This window comes from Ornithodoros turicata, unplaced genomic scaffold (genome assembly GCF_037126465.1).
Source record: "Ornithodoros turicata isolate Travis unplaced genomic scaffold, ASM3712646v1 ctg00000857.1, whole genome shotgun sequence".
NCBI lineage: Eukaryota > Metazoa > Arthropoda > Arachnida > Ixodida > Argasidae > Ornithodoros > Ornithodoros turicata.
The window spans coordinates 494,055-514,043 of record NW_026999406.1 but is presented as its reverse complement, the minus strand read 5'-3'; the positions used below and the strand labels follow the sequence as shown (position 1 = coordinate 514,043).

Here is a 19,989-nt window from a genome sequence, read left to right as displayed (position 1 = left end):
AGATATCCTGCTTTGGATATGAGGATATCCCTGGGAGTAGTCCAGAGAGCCTAGGGATATCCATGGGGATCCAGGGGACTAGGATTTGGGCACTGATTGAACGTTGCAGGAACGTCCCTGTGATGTTATCTACCAGATATTTGGATAAATATGGGACATTGTATGGTTCTTCGTTTAACTGGCTAGTTTGAGTAAATATTGCGTTTATTAATGTTTCCAGAGTCAAATTACACACTTATGCACTAAATGACATTCATTGTATTCTGTGTCTCTTCCTGGCGTCTGTTGCGAGTAGATTCGTCACGACGAGATGTACTTCTGAACTGCAAGCAGAAAGTTCGGTAGTTTTATAATAGCGTCAGGAAATATATGCGATACATACAAGGTGTTCATTTGCATCCGCTAGATATTTTTCACAGAGGTACGACAGCAGCATAGACATCGTTTTTGCAATTCAGTTTAACGGCCAGGCGGACATCCTCTCGAACAAAGCATGTAACTACGGGATGGCTAATTATCTAGAATTAATTGCCTGTCTAGCTAGAAACTTTAGGCAAAAAAAGTTAGTAGAATGGAGTAACATAATTCAGTTTCAAGATTTGTTAAATTCGCACGTGCGTTGTCATAATTATTGTCGAATTTGATGTGCTAAGAAGCCAAACCCAGGAGCCCATGGAGCACAGCGTTCATTTGAAGTCAGAGGATGACATGATTCGGAGTAACCGAGATTACTGTAGGAGGTGTTGGCCTGCTGGCCAGATAAACTGCAATCAGGCTCAGACAAACTTCCATTGGTGATGGTGATGCGCCCGTGGGGCGTGCTTTCTCAGTTTTGGTTCATTTGCATAGCGAAATTCCATGACACACGCTCTTTTCTTGGTTTTTTAAATATACACTGAATTTCAACGGATACTGCCTTCTGTTCTGTTTGAAAATTCCTTAGTTAAAGGGCTAAATTAATGGATTTGAGATAATTAGACATCTTCTGGTTACATACTTTCTTAGAGATCGTGTCCACCTGTATAACTCAACTGCAAAAACAAAATCAATGCTGCTCTCATAGCTCTTTTTCTCAAAAAAAATGTGTTGTGGATAAAAGTTAACACTGCACAACTTCATCATATGCAGATGGCACACTGAATATATAATATATTTGCTACCATCAGAAAATGTACAAACTAAGATTAGAACCAACTCTCGGACAAAAATGTACCTGAATGATGATTGACATAAGAGGCTCCAGCATCCTTAAAACTAAAAAAAGGCTATCCGTTAATATAAGTTAATGATTACAAAAATATCAATGCATACCTTTCTCAAGTTGAGCAGAACGGCAGACTGGTAAGAAAACGTTATCCTCGAGCACCTTTACAAACTGAAAAAAAGAAAAAGCGATCCATGAATAAAGGTTAATGAGTAGAGCAACATTGACACATACCTTCCTCAAGTTGGGCAACATTAGTGCGCAACTGGTAAGAAAACGTTAGCCTAGAGCTACCTTTCAAAACTGAAAAAAAAGGAGGGGAGGGGGCTATGCATGAATGAGGGTTAATGAAGAGACAGATATTGATATGTACCTTTAAGCCGAACAAAAAATTCTACCGCCGGACTCAGATATTAATTATATGCCTCGAGCACCCATAAGAACTGCAAAGAAAATGGCTATATTATGAACAAACCGAATGAACAGATATCAATACATACCTTTTGCATGAGACAGCACAAACTATAAAAGCAGAAATAAAACTAGCTCTGGTGGCGTGAGATATACTGGGCCATGGAGCACACTGAAAAAGTGAGAGAAGAGGGGTGTATCAATGAATAAAGGTTAATGAATAGAGTGATATCGGTACGTACCTTCCTCAAGTTGAGCAAAATTAACGAGGAACTGGTAAGGAAATGTTAGCCTTGAGCACTCTTAGAAACTAAAAAAAAGGCTATCAATGAATAAAGGTTAATGAATGGACAGATGTTGGTATGTACCTTTCTCAGTCTCAGTAATATGAACATGAAACAGACAACGTGAGGCTGGTGCACCTTTCAAAACTGAAAAGAAGGGGGGGGGGGGCTATGCACAAGTAAAGGTTAACAGACAGACAGACAGAAATACATACCTTTCGTATGAACGTGAAAATGGACTAGTGCTGGATTCGGATAAAAAACATTTGCCTCGAGCACCCTTAAGAACTGGAAAGAAAATGGCTATATTAATGAACAAAACCGAATGAACAGATATCAATACATACCTTTCGCATTGGGCAGCACAAACTATAAAAGCAGAAATAAAACTAGCTCTGGTGGCCTGAGATATAGTGGGCCATGGAGCACACTGAAAAACTGAGAAGAGGGGGGTATCAATGAATAAAGGTTAATGAATAGAGTGATATCGGTACGTACCTTCCTCAAGTTGAGCAAAATTAACGAGGAACTGGTAAGGAAATGTTAGCCTTGAGCACTCTTAGAAACTAAAAAAAAGGCTATCAATGAATAAAGGTTAATGAATGGACAGATGTTGGTATGTACCTTTCTCAGTCTCAGTAATATGAACATGAAACAGACAACGTGAGGCTGGTGCACCTTTCAAAACTGAAAAGAAGGGGTGGGTGGGGGCTATGCATAAGTAAAGGTTAACAGACAGACAGACAGAAATACATACCTTTCGTATGAACGTGAAAATGGACTAGTTCTGGATTCGGATAACATATGCCTCGAGCACCCTTAAGAACTGGAAAGAAAATGGCTATATTAATGAACAAAACCGAATGAACAGATATCAATACATACCTTTCGCATTGGGCAGCACAAACTAAAAAACACAAATAAAACTCTGATGGTGTGAGATATGGTGGGCCATCGAGCACACTTAAAAACTGATGAAAGAGCGGATCCCAATGAATAAAGGTTAATGAACAGACAGGTATTGGTATGTACCTTTTCTCAGGCTGAGCAGTACAAATATGAAACCGGTAAGACAATGTGAGGCTGGAGCACGTTTCAAAACTGAAAAAAAGGAGGGGCTATGCATGAATGAAGGTTAACGGATAGACAGATATTGATATGTACCTTTCTTAAGTTGACAGAAGAAAAAAAAAAAACTAGCGCTGCACCCTGATATATAGCATATGCCTCGAGCACTCTCAAGAACTGGAAATAAAATGGCTACATTAATAAAGAAACTGAATGAACAGGTATCAATACATACCTTTCGCATTCAGCAGCAAAAACTAAAAAAACACAACTAAAACAAACTCTGGTGGCGTGAGACATAGTGGGCCGTCGAGCACTCTTACAACTTGGGAGAGATCTGCATTCATGCTGTTGATTGTGCCTGGACCCTTCTAGGAACACTACAAGGAAGTTAAGTGTAGTTGACAAAGAAATGAGGTCACGATTTAAACATACCTTGCTCTTTCTGCCCTGTCCCTCGCATGGCGTAGCCACTCTTTTATCTGGTGCTCTACTTCGTACCGTGTAGTTTTGACAAATTTTTTGTGAGACTGAGTGGTACCTGAAATTTTAACAAAATCACAAAGACACACATTATCATAAAATCAAGCCCGAAGGGAAAGCAATAAAAACAACAAAAATAACAAGGTGGCAGAACCGGATACATTCCAAACTGATATTTGAACATTTCCTGAAGCCCTTAGCTGGCGAGTAGCAGGAGACAGGAGCAAGACATTATATATATGCATGAAACCAAGTATGCTTACGCAGGATGAGTTTTGGCAGGTTTAGGTCTCGCAAGGGTAATTTACCCTTTCTTCCTTCCCAACTGTACTGGCGTCCCAGTTCATTGCTGAGAACATACGACATTATCCTGCGAACTGCAACTTTTGTGGAGTTTCCCCCGAGCAGTGAAAGCTCCAGGATCTATAAGAATATAATTATTATTATTATTATTATTATAGGGCAATGTTGAGCTAATGTACCAGACAAAGGGACCGAACAATTTTTTCTTGTAATTATGCCTAGTGCTCAATGTATTTTAAAGTGAAATAGTCACTCACTAACTGCTTCTCACGGTCTGGTGTTAGCTGCCCTTCAAACGTTTCGAATTCTTCTACAGAGCTGAGCGGGTTCTCTAGCAGCTTGGGAGCCTCAGTGAGGGAGTTTTGAAGAGGCATTAGGCTTGACAAGAGTTCCCCCTGTTGTAGTATCGCAAGGCGAAGTATATTGAAGTTCTTGAGCACCTGGTGCTGAAATTCTAAATACAGAACTAAATCAACTTCATATGACAAACAATGGAAGCCGAAAATGGTGTTCAAACCGAGATGTGGTTATACTTTGTCATCAAAATGCTCGACAGAGAAAAGGTTGTGTGTGTACCGTAAGATGGCATTGGCTGCTGTGCTCTGGGCACTTGCACAAGTGATGCACCTGCTAAAAGAAGAAAGTTATCAGAACCACCCAGATATGAGTTTTTTATATCCATGGTAGAGTATCGTGCAAGCCATAGCATTACCAGCTGCCGTAGAGTCCTGGAGACCTGTCAAAATAAAACTAGATGACTTACAAAGATTGCAAGCTGTATGTCGTCCCCACCTAGTTCAAACTGCCTCTCTTACATACCTTTGTGACTGCCGGTCACGTCCGCAGATACACCTGGTGAAGAAGAATTACAATACAATTAAAAGGTGAATGAATATAACTGAAGATGCACATATGACACAAACACATGAAACTGTAATGGATTTGAAAACTGAGTATCAGCCAGTGCAGAAAAAGTGCTCATCGCACCTTCATCAGACATACTTGATCTGCAAGACTGCACATCATCTATGTGGAGAAAATCAATGTTTGTATTAGTATTTCGCAAACAAAGGACTGCAAGGTATATTCAAACACAGAGACTTATGCAAATATAGATAAAGGGCCCACCTTGCCCGTCAAACTGCACTGAACGTGTGCTCTTTACCTCGGTACTCATAGCTCGTTGACCTGTGATAGGGACAGGCAGGTATATGCTTGCCATTGAACCGATAGCAGGAAATACCTACTTGAAAACCTTAATGGAGCTGACTCATCAGTGAACGACGACTGACTGGATGGACACCTAGAGTCAAGCTGCTTGCCTGCAAAACGCAGTGCGTTGTAAGGGTAACATATTTCGACGGCTGCATAGGTACAGTACCTGACTGTCTCTCACGGGAATTTGTGTGACACGGAGAATTAGAACACCCATCAGTGAGAGTTTTCTTTGCTGTAATTTACATAACAGCCGTCATGATTCCAGAGTGTCTGACAACGTGCCTGACCAAGTGCGAGCTGAATTACCTGCAATCTTTGTGCTGTGTGCAGAAGTGTCCAAAGGAACAGCAACAGGCAGCTTTCCTGTGATTTAAACTTGAAATCGCATCATTGGAGTTGGGCACCACAGTAATGAACACGGAAATGACTTACTTAGAAATTAATTTCTCTAAACCATATTGGCCTCGCAGTAACCAATTCTTGTTACAGTACGCACATACCTTTGGCTGCAAAATTCTGTGGGACAGGCGGAAAATCATAGTCGTCATCCTCATCACTGTACACCATTCTTGGACGCCTGATTCGCTTGGGGGGCAATCTGCTCTCGTTCAAGTCCGAATGATATTCTGCAGCGGGCAGCATCTTGCGTGCTTCTCCCCAGCTCACTAAATGATATCAAATATGCCTTAAATGTGTACTTATGCACACAGCAAATATTTACTGTGCAAGACCAGCTTACTGAATAGCCCTTTAACTTGAATTTCGATGTCGTCAGAATCTTCACCAGGAGGCAATCCTTTCTTTACTTTCTTATCAACGATGTGAGTGGGCAGGTTTGGCCACTTGCAAGTGTTTCCATGGATCCAAGAAACTGGTACAATCCCCACCTCGTCACGGTCAAGGAAATGAACTATTGCGAACGACATCTATAACAGATGTGAGTAGGTAAGGAGATCTTGTTTGAAATGCGGTACAGAACAGGCGCGGAACAATTACAACTTGGCTGGCAAGTTACAGAACCCTAGTATAAATGCACCATTGGCATTGCAACCATTTCTTGGTTGAAGGGCAATACAAGTATTTTTGTCACATTTTCTAGTGGCCATACCCTTAAAACTGGGCTTCGAGACACGACCTGAGTGCCTATTAGAGATGATGAAAACGGTTTGTGAAACAGATCACGCTTTTGTGCCAATTTGTGCCCTATCACACACATCTTCTCTGACTCCCGCATTGTAGCAAAGTTTTTTATATCAATCATGTCACCGTTCACCATACAGAAGCTGTCAGGGCCGCTTGTTGTGAGAGTGAACTGATTTGTCGTGAACTGATCATACTGTGGCAGGGTGGATAATGGATGAAGTGGGCCTCGGTTGTGTGAATTGCTAGGGCCCACTTTCTTGGGCTTCAAGGACGTTTTGATCACAGTCTGCTGATTTTCGCTAAATCTGTTGTACAGCTGTGCAAGCGTTGATGATGGCTTTCTGAGTAGCTTTTTGAGGATCTGCATGTTGTTTTCAAATGCAAATGCACTAAATGAATCAAGAGGACCATGATTCTTCGCATCATCTGCCTGATGTAGGAGACCGTGGACATTATAAGACACCAAATGGTCTCCATACAGCTCAGCAAACATCTGCACAAAATGCGACATCAATGTGGAGGCGTACTCATTCTGGGTGCGGCACAGTTCACTGTTCATGAGGATCATAGATGCACAGTGTAATGTTAGAAAGTTCAGATAGTGGGGCTGTTGAAGAATACCCTCAAGGACGACAGGCCCTGTGTACAACAGGAAAAGACGAAACTCTGTCGCCTTCCATCTTTCCACCTCGTCAACTCCTCGTGGTTTCCGGGAAAATTCTCTTGGGATGTTTTTTTGTAGCGCAATGCTTTTAGCTGTTAGAGTATTCCTCTCAGTCGGGCCAAGTCTTACATCTAATGGCCCAGAAACCCAAAGTGAAATTAATTTTTTGACCACACCAAGACAAAGAAGGTGCATATAGTCTAGAGGTGCTGTCGTTATGATGTCAATAGGAAGGTCTGTTAGTATGGACACTCCGCGATGATGATCAGGGTCTTCTTGGTTGCGAAAGCTGTCATCCGTTCTCAACGATGCTGCTTCAGTGGAAAAGTATAACCTATTCACATCGTACTTTCCTTCATCCGTACACTTTGCACAGCCAGAAAAACCGGTGTGGCCTTTCGTGCAGTAAATGTACGAACGTGCGAGGGCGTCACAAATCATGCTGTCAAAGAGGATGTGTATCGTCGAGCCACGTACAGTGATTCCATCAGAAAGCAAGATGACCAGCTCATCGACAAATTTTTGAAGATAGTCGTTCGGACAGGACGGTTTTGAGGTGCCAGCGTAAGCCCCGACAACAAACGGTGGCACATCACACAATTCTTTGATTTTGCATTGGATTGGCCATAATTCCAATTTCGAGCTTTTAGAAAGTGGAAGCCCATCTACATTAAACATCAGAGACACCTGGTCTGGGATGTCAGCTGAAGTTTCAAATATATTTTTGATGCATTCAGCCAAACCAAAGTGGCAGTATTCGCCAGGTGGCATTTCAGTTATGTGTTTTGTGCTGCCTCTTGGGGTTTTTAAAAGGGTGCGTGCGTCACTCGGAAGTTCTCGAAAACAAACATGCTGCCGGAGAATTTTCAGAAGATTTGACACGGAGGTGTGGGGAATGTTGTCGCTGGCGGCCCATGTTCTTAAACTCGCAGACAAATCGCAGCAGCTTAGATTGTCCGTCGGTTCACTACTAGATCCATTAGTGCTGTCTGATAAATCGTCCCGATGAATTATCCCTGTCATCTCGACATTGTCTGTAGTCTGTGAAATTTCCGACACAATTTCTCGGGTTGCTGGTTCTTGCACGTCGTTGCTGTAGCTGCAGCTCGGCACCGGTTCAGAGCTCTCATAACGACGAGAAGTATGCGGCTTTTCACATAAACTTTCAGTTTCCATATGTTCTGGCTCCTCGCGTAGCACTGAAATTGCTCCACGGGCTTCTTCGGAAGCCCTGCGGTGCAGGTACTTTTGCTTGTACTTCGGCATTAGCGTTAGGGTTAACTTACATGTGCACGACCGAAGCCGCGAGCGCGATACGTAACAACAGTCCCAAATAAACGTTTGCAAAGAAACTACAAACCAATATTTACATGTGATCTGTCGTCGCTCATGATGCCGCAGGACAAGAAACACACACACGAGCAAAAACAGCGGGCGAAACCGCCTACGCGTGAAGCACCATGTTGAGCACAAACTCGGATACGGATATGGAATTGGATAGCGCTCGACGGACACCTGGCGGTCTCTTTGTTTCCGCCCAAACACATTAATGAAAATGGGCTGAATAAAATGGGAGTTCTTACCCAACCCTCAGAAACAAAAAATATGAACGTATTTCTTCAAGGAGAAACGGCATTCTTAAAAAAAAAAAGCATTTAACGAGAAGGCTGTGACAGGCTAAAACCTTGGACTACATTCTGCCACTTCACGCGATCTCACCTTGTGACCTCTGTTCAATGCTCTGCCCAACATGATTATCAATGAACCGAAATCAAGTCATAACAGGTTTGAACACGTGAAAAATATGTATATTGTCTTATAGAAAAATGTTCTGTTTTGTACGTCTCCCAGAGCTCCCCGGGATGTAACAAACGGGATAAATCTCAATGTCACATTTTGGATATACCTGGGACATCTCCTAGACGTACAGGACGTTCGCGACGTTCGCGACATTTGTGGGACGTCTCCCGGATATTCCTGGTTTACTGGGAGACTATTATAGGTGATCGTCTCGGACATTGTATTTTTATTTGTGTGTTTGTGCTATAGGGCACACGCTCTTTTTTGTTTTTGTGGAACGAAAAAAGATGAAAAAGCTCGTCATTGCAAAAGGTTGCCGCATCGATTCATCGACGCATCATAAATCTTCCAATGTCGCGGTGGGTTGGTCCAGGTCTCCGAGAGGGCGAGGACGCTGCAGTTGGCCAGTACTGGGTCAGTCACTGTGTCGGTAACATGTGCGTTGGGGTTCTGTATCTTAAAGGGACTCTGATCAGAAGTGTAGGAGCTCTTTCGTACTTGCGGTCGATCAAGCACCCAAAAAGGACTCTACATCCGGGAATATCCATCCCGGCCCACCAACAAAACGACGTCGACACAACAGCTACTGACAACACACACAATTGGCTCAAACGCGCCACTTGGCCACGCAATACTATGTCAATTCCCTTCATGAAATGGCATTTATATGTTAACATGATTTTGCTACAGAGTCTCAAAAAGAAAAATATACCCTGCATTTAACACCTGCAGTACGCTCTAAAATCTGTACCTCTTAAAACACCCTTTGATAAGGTACATTTTTGCAAAAACGTACCCTTTATTTTATGCGGTTCGAAAGTGCATGAGCGGTACAGCACTTTTAAGGTACTGCCATCTAACAGGTATCCCCGTATAAAGGGTACAGCCGTCTAACAGGTGCAGTCATTTTAGAGGTACCGTCGTCTAAAAGGTACAACCGTCTAAGAGGTACAGCCGTCTAACAGGTACGCCAGTCTAAGAGGTACTGCCGTCTAACAGGTACGCCCGTCTAAGAGGTACATCCCTCTAACAGGTACGCCCGTCTAAGAGGTACATCCGTCTAAGAGGTACGCCCGTCTAAGAGGTACGCCCGTCTAAGAGGTACAGCCGTCTAAGAGGTACTGTCGTCTAAGGGGTACGCCCGTCTAAGGGGTACAGTTGTCCAAGAAGTATACAGTCCACACACAACGGGGAGGAACATGTTTGTGGTGACATAATCTGTACGTGACGTATCGCATACACAGCAAAATACACGACGCGCATCATATATTCTGCGTTTACGCTTTGGTATCAGTAGTGGTAATACACACTCGCCGAAGTGTGCATCTGTAACATACGCGAAGGTGACCAACGTGTTAGAAGCACATGCGGGACAAACACAAAAGGCGATCTAAATACTGAACCGCTCTTTATTTTACCTTCAGCGATTTCAGCAGCTCTGAAAGCCGTGGCTTTCTGTACAGCTTCGAGAATTCGTTGTCACCCACAACATATATTTGCAGGAGGCCTAGCAACTGGCCAAAAGCAGCAGGGTATGTCACGTTTATAACGTAGTAAACTGTCAAGCAGCAGAGCAGCGCAAACTCAAGCATGCACGACGGTTCCAGCTGCACAGCCTCTTCGTCACTACACCAAACAAGGCTCTCCTGTCCGAAAAAGAGTTTCAGTCCCAGAGAGACTACCTCTTGGGGGACGATCTGGAGAGGAACGCCGCAATTAGTTCGTGTTTGTGCCTTCCAAAAGGATTGTCTCAAACAAAGGAAGCAGTCCACATACCGTTGATATCAGGTCATACTTCGATTTTTTTGGACGTAAGAATACGTCCACACCGACGAACGCCGGCGATTCTTTTTCCTTCGTGGCTGAAAAAGCCGCCAGGATGTTGGTCATCTCCACCATTGCTTGATCAAAGCTTTTGCGGAATCTCACGTCGAATTCCGGTATCAGCTGAGAAACAAATGAAGTTTAGATATTAGAGATAAAACTACACTGTCGGCTTGAGCAGTAACAACACAGCAAAACTGAACTGATCATTTCGCTTGATTTATTTCGATCGTATGAATAATTAGTGTTGACAAACTACATTACTAACATGACAAACTACATCGCTCCATCGCTACGCCGTTAAGTGAAGACGTCATTCTGACCCATAGGTGTTTTGCCGACTGGCTACTCTTGGTGCATGGCTTTCCAGCAAAGCAATGTATCAAGGCGATCAGATTTCGCTCCACTGTAGAATTATAATTTTATTCCTTACGCGGAGAGCAGGATTCGAAAGAACCTATTGCAGGTGGCTATGCCATGGGGTAGTAGTCTTCGTTAATTGACTGAAGGGAGGTACATTGGCGCGCGGACTTGTCTCAACCAGCGGAGCGCGTATTATCGGGAGCAGATACGCAGCTGGAAGGAGGTTGGGACGTTTAATCATCTGCCGTGAATAAAACCATCATAGTTGTAAATCAACAGCTAATCTTTATCTCCGAGTCCGTGAGATGTACATGCATTATCTGACTGCATCGAACCCTTTGGGGCGTTACTTGAACGCAAGAACTGCTGAAAGCAGCGGAAAGCACAATAAGATTTTGCGCAAGAGGTACTGCTTTATACGGTACAAGACACGGTACCTCATAAACTTACCGTGTACCCCATAAATATGCTTGTACCTCATACATACAAAGCAAAATCCTTTGTCTAGCCCAGTACCTCTTAAATCAACTGCGGAAAAGCACTGATGTACCTGATATTTACCAGAAACAGCTCGATATAAGGTACGTTATAAGCTACCGTTTTTAGAGTGTAGGTTTTGTGATTAGCTTTCAATTTGAGCACGGTGCTCCGTATGGTTCCGTATCCGGCCAGCTGTCATGGCTGTCATGGTGTTGGAGCTATCTGAAGCCTCCTTTGTCTAGCCCAGTACCTCTTAAATCAACTGCGGAAAAGCACTGATGTACCTGATATTTACCAGAAACAGCTCGATATAAGGTACGTTATTATCTACCGATTTTAGAGTGTAGGTTTTGCGATTAGCTTTCAATTTGAGCAGGGTGCTCCGTATGGTTCCGTATCCGGCCAGCTGTCATGGCTGTCATGGTGTTGGAGCTATCTGAAGAATTTCGAGCTTGTTGTTCGCCATATTTTGAACGGTTCACCTATCATTGCGGCGTACTGTTATTGATATGCTGCGAAGCAACGAACTGCAAGGGCGTTACACTCGTTTCAGCGAAATTCTGTCTGCTACATCTCAAAGGAGCATCGGGACCTGATGATGCAGTGCAAAATTTGCGGTTGAATGCATCGAACCGTCATCTAAAGAAACCAGTGTTTTCTCGTGCGGTCCTAAATGAAAGGTAGTTTTAACAAGGTTAGTATATTTATTTTTCAGTTCCAAGTCTACACACTGAAAACCATGTAAGTGCATCTGGGAACCTATTCTTGTCAAATGTAATCGACCTGGATTACTTTGTGTTACGCCTGTGATTGGTCGCTACGTGGAGAAGGCGTGAAGAACAGAGGTGAATGTCACGCGCCCTCAATTGCAGGATCAAGAGCTCGACTATCCGTTGAGGTCTCTTTAAACTGCATTGAAACTGACCTCTGTTCTCACATCACATGTTCACATCGACCTGGATTACTGAAAGCGACGTCGATATAGACGAGAATGCGGCCCTGATCATTGTAGTGCACGCAAGTTCGGAGTGCATATAAAGAGTGCCCCAGTGAGATTTGTTGCTGTTGTGTGAGAGGTAGGTTTTCTTATACGTCCCACAGAACCCTCCGCTTTATAAACTCAGCTGTGCTTTATGTAACGCTTCTGGTTTCTTACTAGGCTATGCCGATCTGGAGCATTGTGATGATGGATGGTCGTGGTGGCTGCACCTTTGCTTTCGAATGATGAGACAGTCATTCCACACTGTGTTTACTAGCGTGGTATAGAGTCTAACAAGTCCGACAGACCTGAACTGCTTTTTTGCACCAAGGTTTGAAATGTACGTATATGCTACATTGGTTTCACATATCCCCACCACACATTGAATGTATTGTACATACCTAGTGTGGCCAACTCGACACCAGCCACAATATGCCAACAACTGCTTCTGCCTTTTCTTCAAATGCCACAATTTAATTGAAGTGTCAGGTTTTCGTTGGGTGCTATGCTATGGCCAGATATAGTTTTTGCTTTCGTTCTAGAGTTCTTTTGTTTCAGAAGAATAGTCACTGTGAAGTTTGTTTTTGGAGATATTAAGGGAACCAATACCAAACACTTTTATTTAAGAGCATGCCTTATGCATCTACATTTTAATGGAGAAATGTTTTACGTGCATGACAGACCACTCAACAGCAATGAACACTCGTGGTGAAAGTGGTTACAAAAAATGCTTTACAATGCCCTGATCCATCCTCACCTTACATACTGTTACGTTGTTTGACTCCACTGAAATCTATTGGAGTAAAATTAAGTGGATTCAAGCAAACGACACCATGGAAATAAAATTGTCGACTGAATCTTGCACTTCGTGTTCCATTGATGTAGTAGTATGCAAAGGCATGACAAGGGCGCATGGTCAAGTAGGCCGACTTCAGGTTACACATTAATCTGCATTGTCTCTTGCTGGTCTAGTCACATTAATTGCTGGTTTCACATAAATCAACTCCAATAATGATTTATAGTAAGCAGAAGCATGCACCACCATGCATTCAGCGTTTCTTCCAACTCTAACCAGATGCTTTCTGTTCCCGTTGAGGGATCATCCTGAGCTCTATCAGGCGCATATCCGGGTATGATCAGAGAAATGGCGATTTTTTATCCTGTTACATTTACCTTGTAGTTCAGGACCGATTCAGTCCCGGAATAATCTGCCGGAATAGATCCTGATGTGCCGTTCCGAAATAATTCCTGATAATCATTCCCGCCCAGTTTTGGATTTATTCTGGAATAAGGTATGAGCGAAGAACCTGATTGGGTTCCGATTTATGAATTCCCGTATGGGATACTTCGAGGCCTCGTCACTCCCCTGGCTTCAGGCCGCTGGACAACTGACATTCTCCGGGGGGAGGGGGGGGGGTTACATTGGATAGACGAGCGGTCTGTCTGTCTGTCTGTCTGTCTGTCTGTGCATTCACCCCGTTTATGGTGAGAAGAGTTGATCCAGCGCTCGCCTTCTGTATGCCACGGAACACTTGTCGTCGACAGGCTCCATTAATTTATCGCTACTCAAAGTTTCGTTTACTGCTCAGCGGCGTTACCACTGGAGACAAGTCGATTCTCTCAGATGCTGTCACTGCGGGGCTGTAGAAGATCTAGGGCACATTCTTCTTCACTGCCCACGCTACCATCATTCTTGAATCGAACTCTTCGGATCTCTCAAACTTCCTTTGTTCCTTGCCAAATCCAGCCAACCAACGCCCTGCCCTCAAAGCTCTTTTCCCGTTTTTGCCCGCCATAGGAGTTCGATCCTTATTATGAAGGGACTGATTATTTCATTCCCACATCACCACCAGCAATAGGGTGGAGTATCGGCCATTGTGGTGAAGCTATATATTTTACGGTTGCAAAATACAATAATATCTTCGCTTCATGCCGCCACGAATATGTCGGCAAGCGCCAAAATGAAATGTAAACAATGTCACATGTCCTCAACATGATATTGCCTATGACGTGTGATCACGACAAGATGACTGTTTTATGAAAAGCACCCTCTTGAGGGCAGTTAAGAAAATGACGGGTTTCTGTCACCCCTGTGGTGATAGGGGAAAGTGTTTTCCTGGTTACTGATGATGAAATTAATTTCCAGATTCATTCATCCTTCCACCTCTTGGTATGTCTGCTATGAAACCATGACAACATATAACAGCAATCCATTTACTTATTCAACAATGATTCATCAAGACACGAAGCTTGGTGTTTTCAATTTTGGTGTCTTTGCATTTCCACTTCGGTATCTGAGTACTTGACGGAACAGGATAGACAGGATAGGTTCTTAAACTGAAGTAAAAAGTGAACATTTGAAACTGTATTTAAGAGGGCATACCACCCCCTGTTTTCTATGTGAACTTCGCATAGGTTTTGTGGCTGAACTACGAGACAGATCGGAATGCGGAAAGTTTCATTGGAAAGGTGACGTCAAGATCTCTTAACTCTGGGAACTGAAATATCGCTGTAGCGTTGTAATTTTTTTTACGGACCCCTGAAGGTGGGAAGCCCTCTGTTTTCTATGTGAACTTCACATAAGTTTTGTCGCCGAATTATGAGACAGATCGGAATGCGGAAACTTTCATTGGAAAGGTGACGTCAAGATCTCTTAACTCTGGGAACTGAAATATCGCTCTAGCGTTGTAATTTTTTTTAAATGGGGTAAGTGGGGTAAAAGTGGGGTAGTGTCCCGTGGCTACCACGGGGAAACATCCCATGTCATCATCACTTCCTCATTTATTGTTGTTGTTGTTTTAAAAAAAAGAAAAAGAAACGAATTTTGTCGCTACAGCTTCAAAAAATCCAAATAAATAAATAAAAGCAAATAATACAATCCGCTTCTGAAGTTAACTGGGGACACGTTTCAGGATTCAAATGACCCGTCTTTTGTGTGTTTTTAGCATTCTGTTTTCCCGAAAAAGAATTAAAAGTGAGTACAGGCATGGATCCAAGGCGCATTTACCACTGATTCCGGAAGATGGCGCCGTCCGCTCGCAGCGCCCGAACGTACTCCGCTTGTAAACCTCCGCGTATTGCGCAGCAGCTGATCGGCGTCCGTGGTTTCGGTTCGTCCTGAAGTGACCAATTCGTGGCTAAGTTACGCCTTTTTTTTCACTTTCTTGTCCTATTCATTTGCTCTCTGTCCTTGTGTGTTTCTGCGTGTTCATAGTATTTACCCATTATGGCTCAAAGTCACGTCTACGGACAACGGAAACGTAAGAAGGAGGACTTTGCGAATGTACGTGGTAGAGGCAGGCATGTGACGGAACCTGTGGATTTGAGAGATCTTGGTAATGCAGGATGCTCCAGCCGTGCTGTTCCGAGTGATCGTTGCACTTCGACGACTCCACATCGCGCAGATGCCCTTGTAGGCTCAACCTTTGGTGGTAGTGTTGTTCCTCAAACTGTAAGTGATGCCGGTCGGAATGCTTGTTTCGCTTCGAGCACAAGCGAAATTCGTCCTTCAAATTCGTCATTTGCTGATTCAGCTGGGGTAGATAATGTAGTTCAGGTTGTGACGAGCTTGCAGGTTCCAGAGCAAGTGCCGTTCCAACCACTGCCGCTGTTACACCCAGTCGATCTCCATCTTTCGATACTGGCAATGTTCACCAGACACAGAGTCAGCGCACAAGCAGTGTGAATGGTCGGCGTGTAGTGGAGACTTATCACTTCTTCTCGTCTTTGCAAAGTTTGTCGCTACATAGTCCGTTTGGTTGCGGCCTGGCTGACATGGAAATTGTATCAGAACAAAGGCGAGGTATGTGCAGCTCTTTTAGTTTGAAGTGCAGGATGTGTCAGAGGAGTCACAACGGAGGCACCAGTTGATGAACTTGTTCAACAACGCATGGACGTCAATTCCTCAGCAGTGAACGGTATCGTGTCTATAGGTTCTGGTTTCTCAGGCCTTCTCGAGCTCCTAGGTGCTCTGGACATACCCGGCATGGCTAGTAGCACATACAGTAAGTATCAGGATACTGTTGCTAATGGAATCGACAAAACAGCTTGGGAAGAAATAAGAAAAGCAGGCATTGATGAAGCTTGGTTAGCTAGGGAGGCTGGGGACGTCGATGCTGACGGTTCTCCTATAATTACGGTCGTTGCCGATGGTGCTTGGTGCAAACGTTCATACAAGAACAAGTACGGCGCTCTTTCTGGCTTGGTAAGTAAATATCGTTATCTACACTAAATAAAGGTGCCCGAAAAAGAAGGATTTATCTTGCACACCGCTTGGCAGACGGGATATACAGGAAGTCTGTGCCCACCATATGCGGAAAGAACACTATGAGCATTTATTTGGAGAAAAAAGTTGACCCCTGTGGTGCTATTAGTGGCACTGCTGTCTTTTGGTAAACACACTTACTTGAGTAGTATACATCCTGTGCATGAGTTTGTGCGATACGCATACAGATGCATAATTCCTGGAAACATTGTCATTGCGGGTAGAGTTTTGTGGACTACAATCCTGACATTTTTTTTTTCGTTTTTGCAGGCTGTAATTGTTGGGTACCGCACCAGTACTGTTCCTAGGCGTTCGGAACAAATTTTGTACACTGTGCGCAAGTTGCAAGGCAGGGTCGAGCCCAAAAAAGCATCTGTACTTCAAGAACTGGGCCAGCTCTACCAGTATGGAGAAGGATATCGTCGTTCAAGGCTTCAGGCGCAGCATTGAGTTGCACGGGGGTAAAGTACTTGCAGTTGATCGCTGAGGTGATTCGAGCACATACAAGTCAATTCTTGAAGCTGCACCGTACCAGCATCAGGTAGTTCAGAAGAGAGAATGTCGCAACCACCTTCTTCGAAACTATGTAAGTCGTCTTCGAGATATTGCTTTGGCAAAGAGAACAACCCACATTCCCCCATCGCTGAAGAAGCTACTTCTGGATAATGCTGTTCGACTAAGAGTTGGAGTTGCTAGGGCTATTCACTATCGCAAAGAGCAGGCTGAGTTCAGCAAGCACGATCAGATTCGGAACCCGGTGGCTGATGTCCGTAATGGGCCACTCCATGTGTCCGGCGACCACGTAAAATGTGCGGGTTACTTTTGCAGTGGTCCAAAAGAAGGGGAAGTCAATCACGTCCCAGAGCTCAGGAAATGCGGACTTTTCAATGAAATCCTTGTAGCGATGAGTCGTTTGGCAAACAATGGTAGCAGCTTGATCCTTGATGTTAACAATAATGCTCCAGAACATTTCAATTCTCTCGTTGCAAAGTTTTCTGGCGGGAAAAGAATAAACTTTTCCCAGAGGGGATCATTCGGAATGCGGGCTTCAGGGGCTGTCGTGTCTTTCAACTCTAAGCAGTACCATCATGCTGTACATAAGGCAGTGTACAACACGAGCCCTGGGAAGTATGCAAAAGTTATGCTGAAGCGTAAAGCAGCTGTTCGTGCTGCTTGCATAAGGCATCGGAGTTCTGGGGCTGCTCGCTGTAAGCGTTCACTTGAAGGTGCGCCTTGCAAGCGTGCTTCCAGCGACAACCACTATGGTTCCATAGTGTATGCCCCAGACATGAACCACGATGACTATGTTGAAGCTGCTACGACGTACAAGGATTCCCTTGTGCTCTCCCAACCAGATGCAGAGCAGCTCGAGGCTGATACTCGAGGTCAAGAAGGGAGAACTTTGTGGATGCAGGAGAGGCGAAAGCGACTCACCGCTTCTAATTTTGGCAAGGTATGCAAGATGCGAGATGCAACGAGCAGTGCAAGTACTGTTCGTTCCTTGCTCTATGGTCATTTTGACACTGAGGCTCTCCGATATGGTCGCGACACTGAGCCCATTGCAATTGCTAAGCTGCAGGATGAATTAGGGGTGACTGTTTCACCATGCGGCCTTTTTGTTGATCGGGAGTTTGCATACCTTGCTGCAACACCTGATGGGCTTGTCGGTGTCATGATACTGTCGTGGAAGTGAAGTGCCCTTATTCGGCTCGGTCCCTTACCCCTGTGGAGGGGTGTGAGGCCATCATGGTATTCTACCTTGGGTTGAGTGTATGAAAATATAGCAAAGCTGTCCCCAAACCGTCGTTCTTCCCAGGCATTGTTGAAACACGTCCACACGTTGATGCTATATGTGTGAGGCCATCATGGTATTCTACCTTGGCTTGAGTGTATGAAAATATTACAAAGCTGTCCCCAAACCGTCGTTCTTCCCAGGCATTGTTGAAACACGTCCACACGTTGATGCTATATGTGTGAGGCCATCATGGTATTCTACCTTGGCTTGAGTGTATGAAAATTTTGCAAAGCTGTCCCCAAACCGTCGTTCTTCCCAGGCATTGTTGAAACACGTCCACACGTTGATGCTATATGTGTGAGGCCATCATGGTATTCTACCTTGGCTTGATTGTATGAAAATATAGCAAAGCTGTCACCAAACCGTCGTTCTTCCCAGGCATTGTTGAAACACGTCCACACGTTGATGCTATATATGTGAGGCCATCATGGTATTCTACCTTGGTTTGAGTGTATGAAAATTGTGGAAACAAACATCAATTATGTTCCTAGCACCTTTGAAGCTCCACCAGCCTGTTTAGATGTCGACATCCTGAGTGTGAATCCATTTTGATATTTTGACAAGGTCGGTAAGTATCATAATTGTGCAGAGCTGTCTCCCAACTGTCGCCAGTTCCCCGCATTGTTGAGCACGAGCAAAAACCCAACATGTCGCTCTGCGTTACGTCCTCTTGCCATCTTGCCTTTACAAGGGTGTCATTTCAACATATGAAAATTGCCTTTTCAGATTCAGGTTTCCAGTACTACTGCAGATATGATGGCCAGACGCCCAAAGGTCAAACTTCCTAAGTGCTACTGTCTTTATCTGTCATTTGAAAATTTCCCACTATCTCCCTGATTATGAAGCACCTGCCCTTGCCAGTGTTGTACCTGTTTCAGCTTTATGTGGCCAATGATGAATGGTGCCCTGTTGGACATTTTTTTTTTTCGATAAACACACACTCTGAGGCCTTAGCTGCCAACTGACAAGCATGGCAAAAGCAACTATCAGTTGCTACTTCATTGCTCAGAAAGCAAACTCGTTGCTGAGTAACACGTTCCAAGTTTTTACTATTCCCATATTATGAATCTGGCTCTGTCCACCAGGATGCTATATGTTGATGCCGTATGTGCGAGACCTTCATGTCCAACCTGCGCCTACATGCAGCGGACTGTACGGTACTTCATTATGTGTTTATGCCACATCGTCAATGATGAAATGTGCTCTGTTGGATACTGTATCCACGAATGAACATTCTGAGGCTACAAGCATGAGCTGATACGCATAAGTAATGCAGAAAACGTGACGATGTATACATGCTGCGTTCTTCAATAAAATATCTCCAATCTACCAATAGTGAACACATGCTACTGATTTCTTTTTAATCTTTCGGGTGCTGGCTGTCTAGGATTTTCTGCCTCCAGGAATCTGTGAACCAGTGGTTACTAACAATGGCTATTGGTCACCTTGACCACATTTCATCTGAAGAAAACCTTGAGTCCGGGGGAACACTGCAAACACATCTGTACGGAGCACAATACGAATTTGAGGAGAAATACATTTTTTCCCTTGAAAAGCTTGCTATGAAGCATAATATATTTTATTAACCAAAACATATCGCACGATTTGCACCCGTAGGAAAATACCCAGTCATCTCATTCAGGCTACAGTGGACATCAGTGACTCGCACTCATAGTGGCAAGCAACGCAGTAGTCTTTCAATTTCA

At 43.9% G+C, this 19,989-nt stretch overlaps 7 long non-coding RNA genes across 7 annotated transcripts; all 7 read right to left on the bottom strand.

The window, feature by feature from the left end:
• Positions 1-1,356: 1,356 nt before the first annotated feature.
• LOC135375348 (uncharacterized) lies at positions 1,357-2,163 on the bottom strand. The gene is made up of 7 exons (XR_010417221.1): positions 2,115-2,163; positions 1,984-2,046; positions 1,858-1,925; positions 1,705-1,787; positions 1,578-1,647; positions 1,439-1,507; positions 1,357-1,375 (listed from the first exon to the last, which is right to left on the bottom strand). It is a non-coding gene; the product is annotated as an uncharacterized LOC135375348 (long non-coding RNA).
• A 99-nt stretch (positions 2,164-2,262) lies between these two features.
• On the bottom strand, positions 2,263-2,695 carry LOC135375353 (uncharacterized). The gene is made up of 4 exons (XR_010417225.1): positions 2,657-2,695; positions 2,524-2,586; positions 2,398-2,465; positions 2,263-2,337 (listed from the first exon to the last, which is right to left on the bottom strand). It is a non-coding gene; the product is annotated as an uncharacterized LOC135375353 (long non-coding RNA).
• Positions 2,696-2,793: 98 nt separating this feature from the next.
• On the bottom strand, positions 2,794-3,491 carry LOC135375343 (uncharacterized). The gene is made up of 5 exons (XR_010417216.1): positions 3,403-3,491; positions 3,203-3,347; positions 3,064-3,144; positions 2,932-3,000; positions 2,794-2,870 (listed from the first exon to the last, which is right to left on the bottom strand). It is a non-coding gene; the product is annotated as an uncharacterized LOC135375343 (long non-coding RNA).
• A 249-nt stretch (positions 3,492-3,740) lies between these two features.
• LOC135375330 (uncharacterized) lies at positions 3,741-4,437 on the bottom strand. Its single transcript, XR_010417211.1, has 3 exons — positions 4,330-4,437; positions 4,011-4,207; positions 3,741-3,873 (listed from the first exon to the last, which is right to left on the bottom strand). It is a non-coding gene; the product is annotated as an uncharacterized LOC135375330 (long non-coding RNA).
• Positions 4,438-4,570: 133 nt separating this feature from the next.
• LOC135375361 (uncharacterized) lies at positions 4,571-4,905 on the bottom strand. Its single transcript, XR_010417230.1, has 3 exons — positions 4,882-4,905; positions 4,741-4,779; positions 4,571-4,605 (listed from the first exon to the last, which is right to left on the bottom strand). It is a non-coding gene; the product is annotated as an uncharacterized LOC135375361 (long non-coding RNA).
• Positions 4,898-5,234, bottom strand: LOC135375360 (uncharacterized). The gene is made up of 3 exons (XR_010417229.1): positions 5,135-5,234; positions 5,001-5,075; positions 4,898-4,941 (listed from the first exon to the last, which is right to left on the bottom strand). It is a non-coding gene; the product is annotated as an uncharacterized LOC135375360 (long non-coding RNA).
• Positions 5,235-5,490: 256 nt separating this feature from the next.
• LOC135375338 (uncharacterized) lies at positions 5,491-8,231 on the bottom strand. The gene is made up of 3 exons (XR_010417212.1): positions 8,149-8,231; positions 5,711-5,897; positions 5,491-5,636 (listed from the first exon to the last, which is right to left on the bottom strand). It is a non-coding gene; the product is annotated as an uncharacterized LOC135375338 (long non-coding RNA).
• Between the last annotated feature and the right edge of the window lie 11,758 nt (positions 8,232-19,989).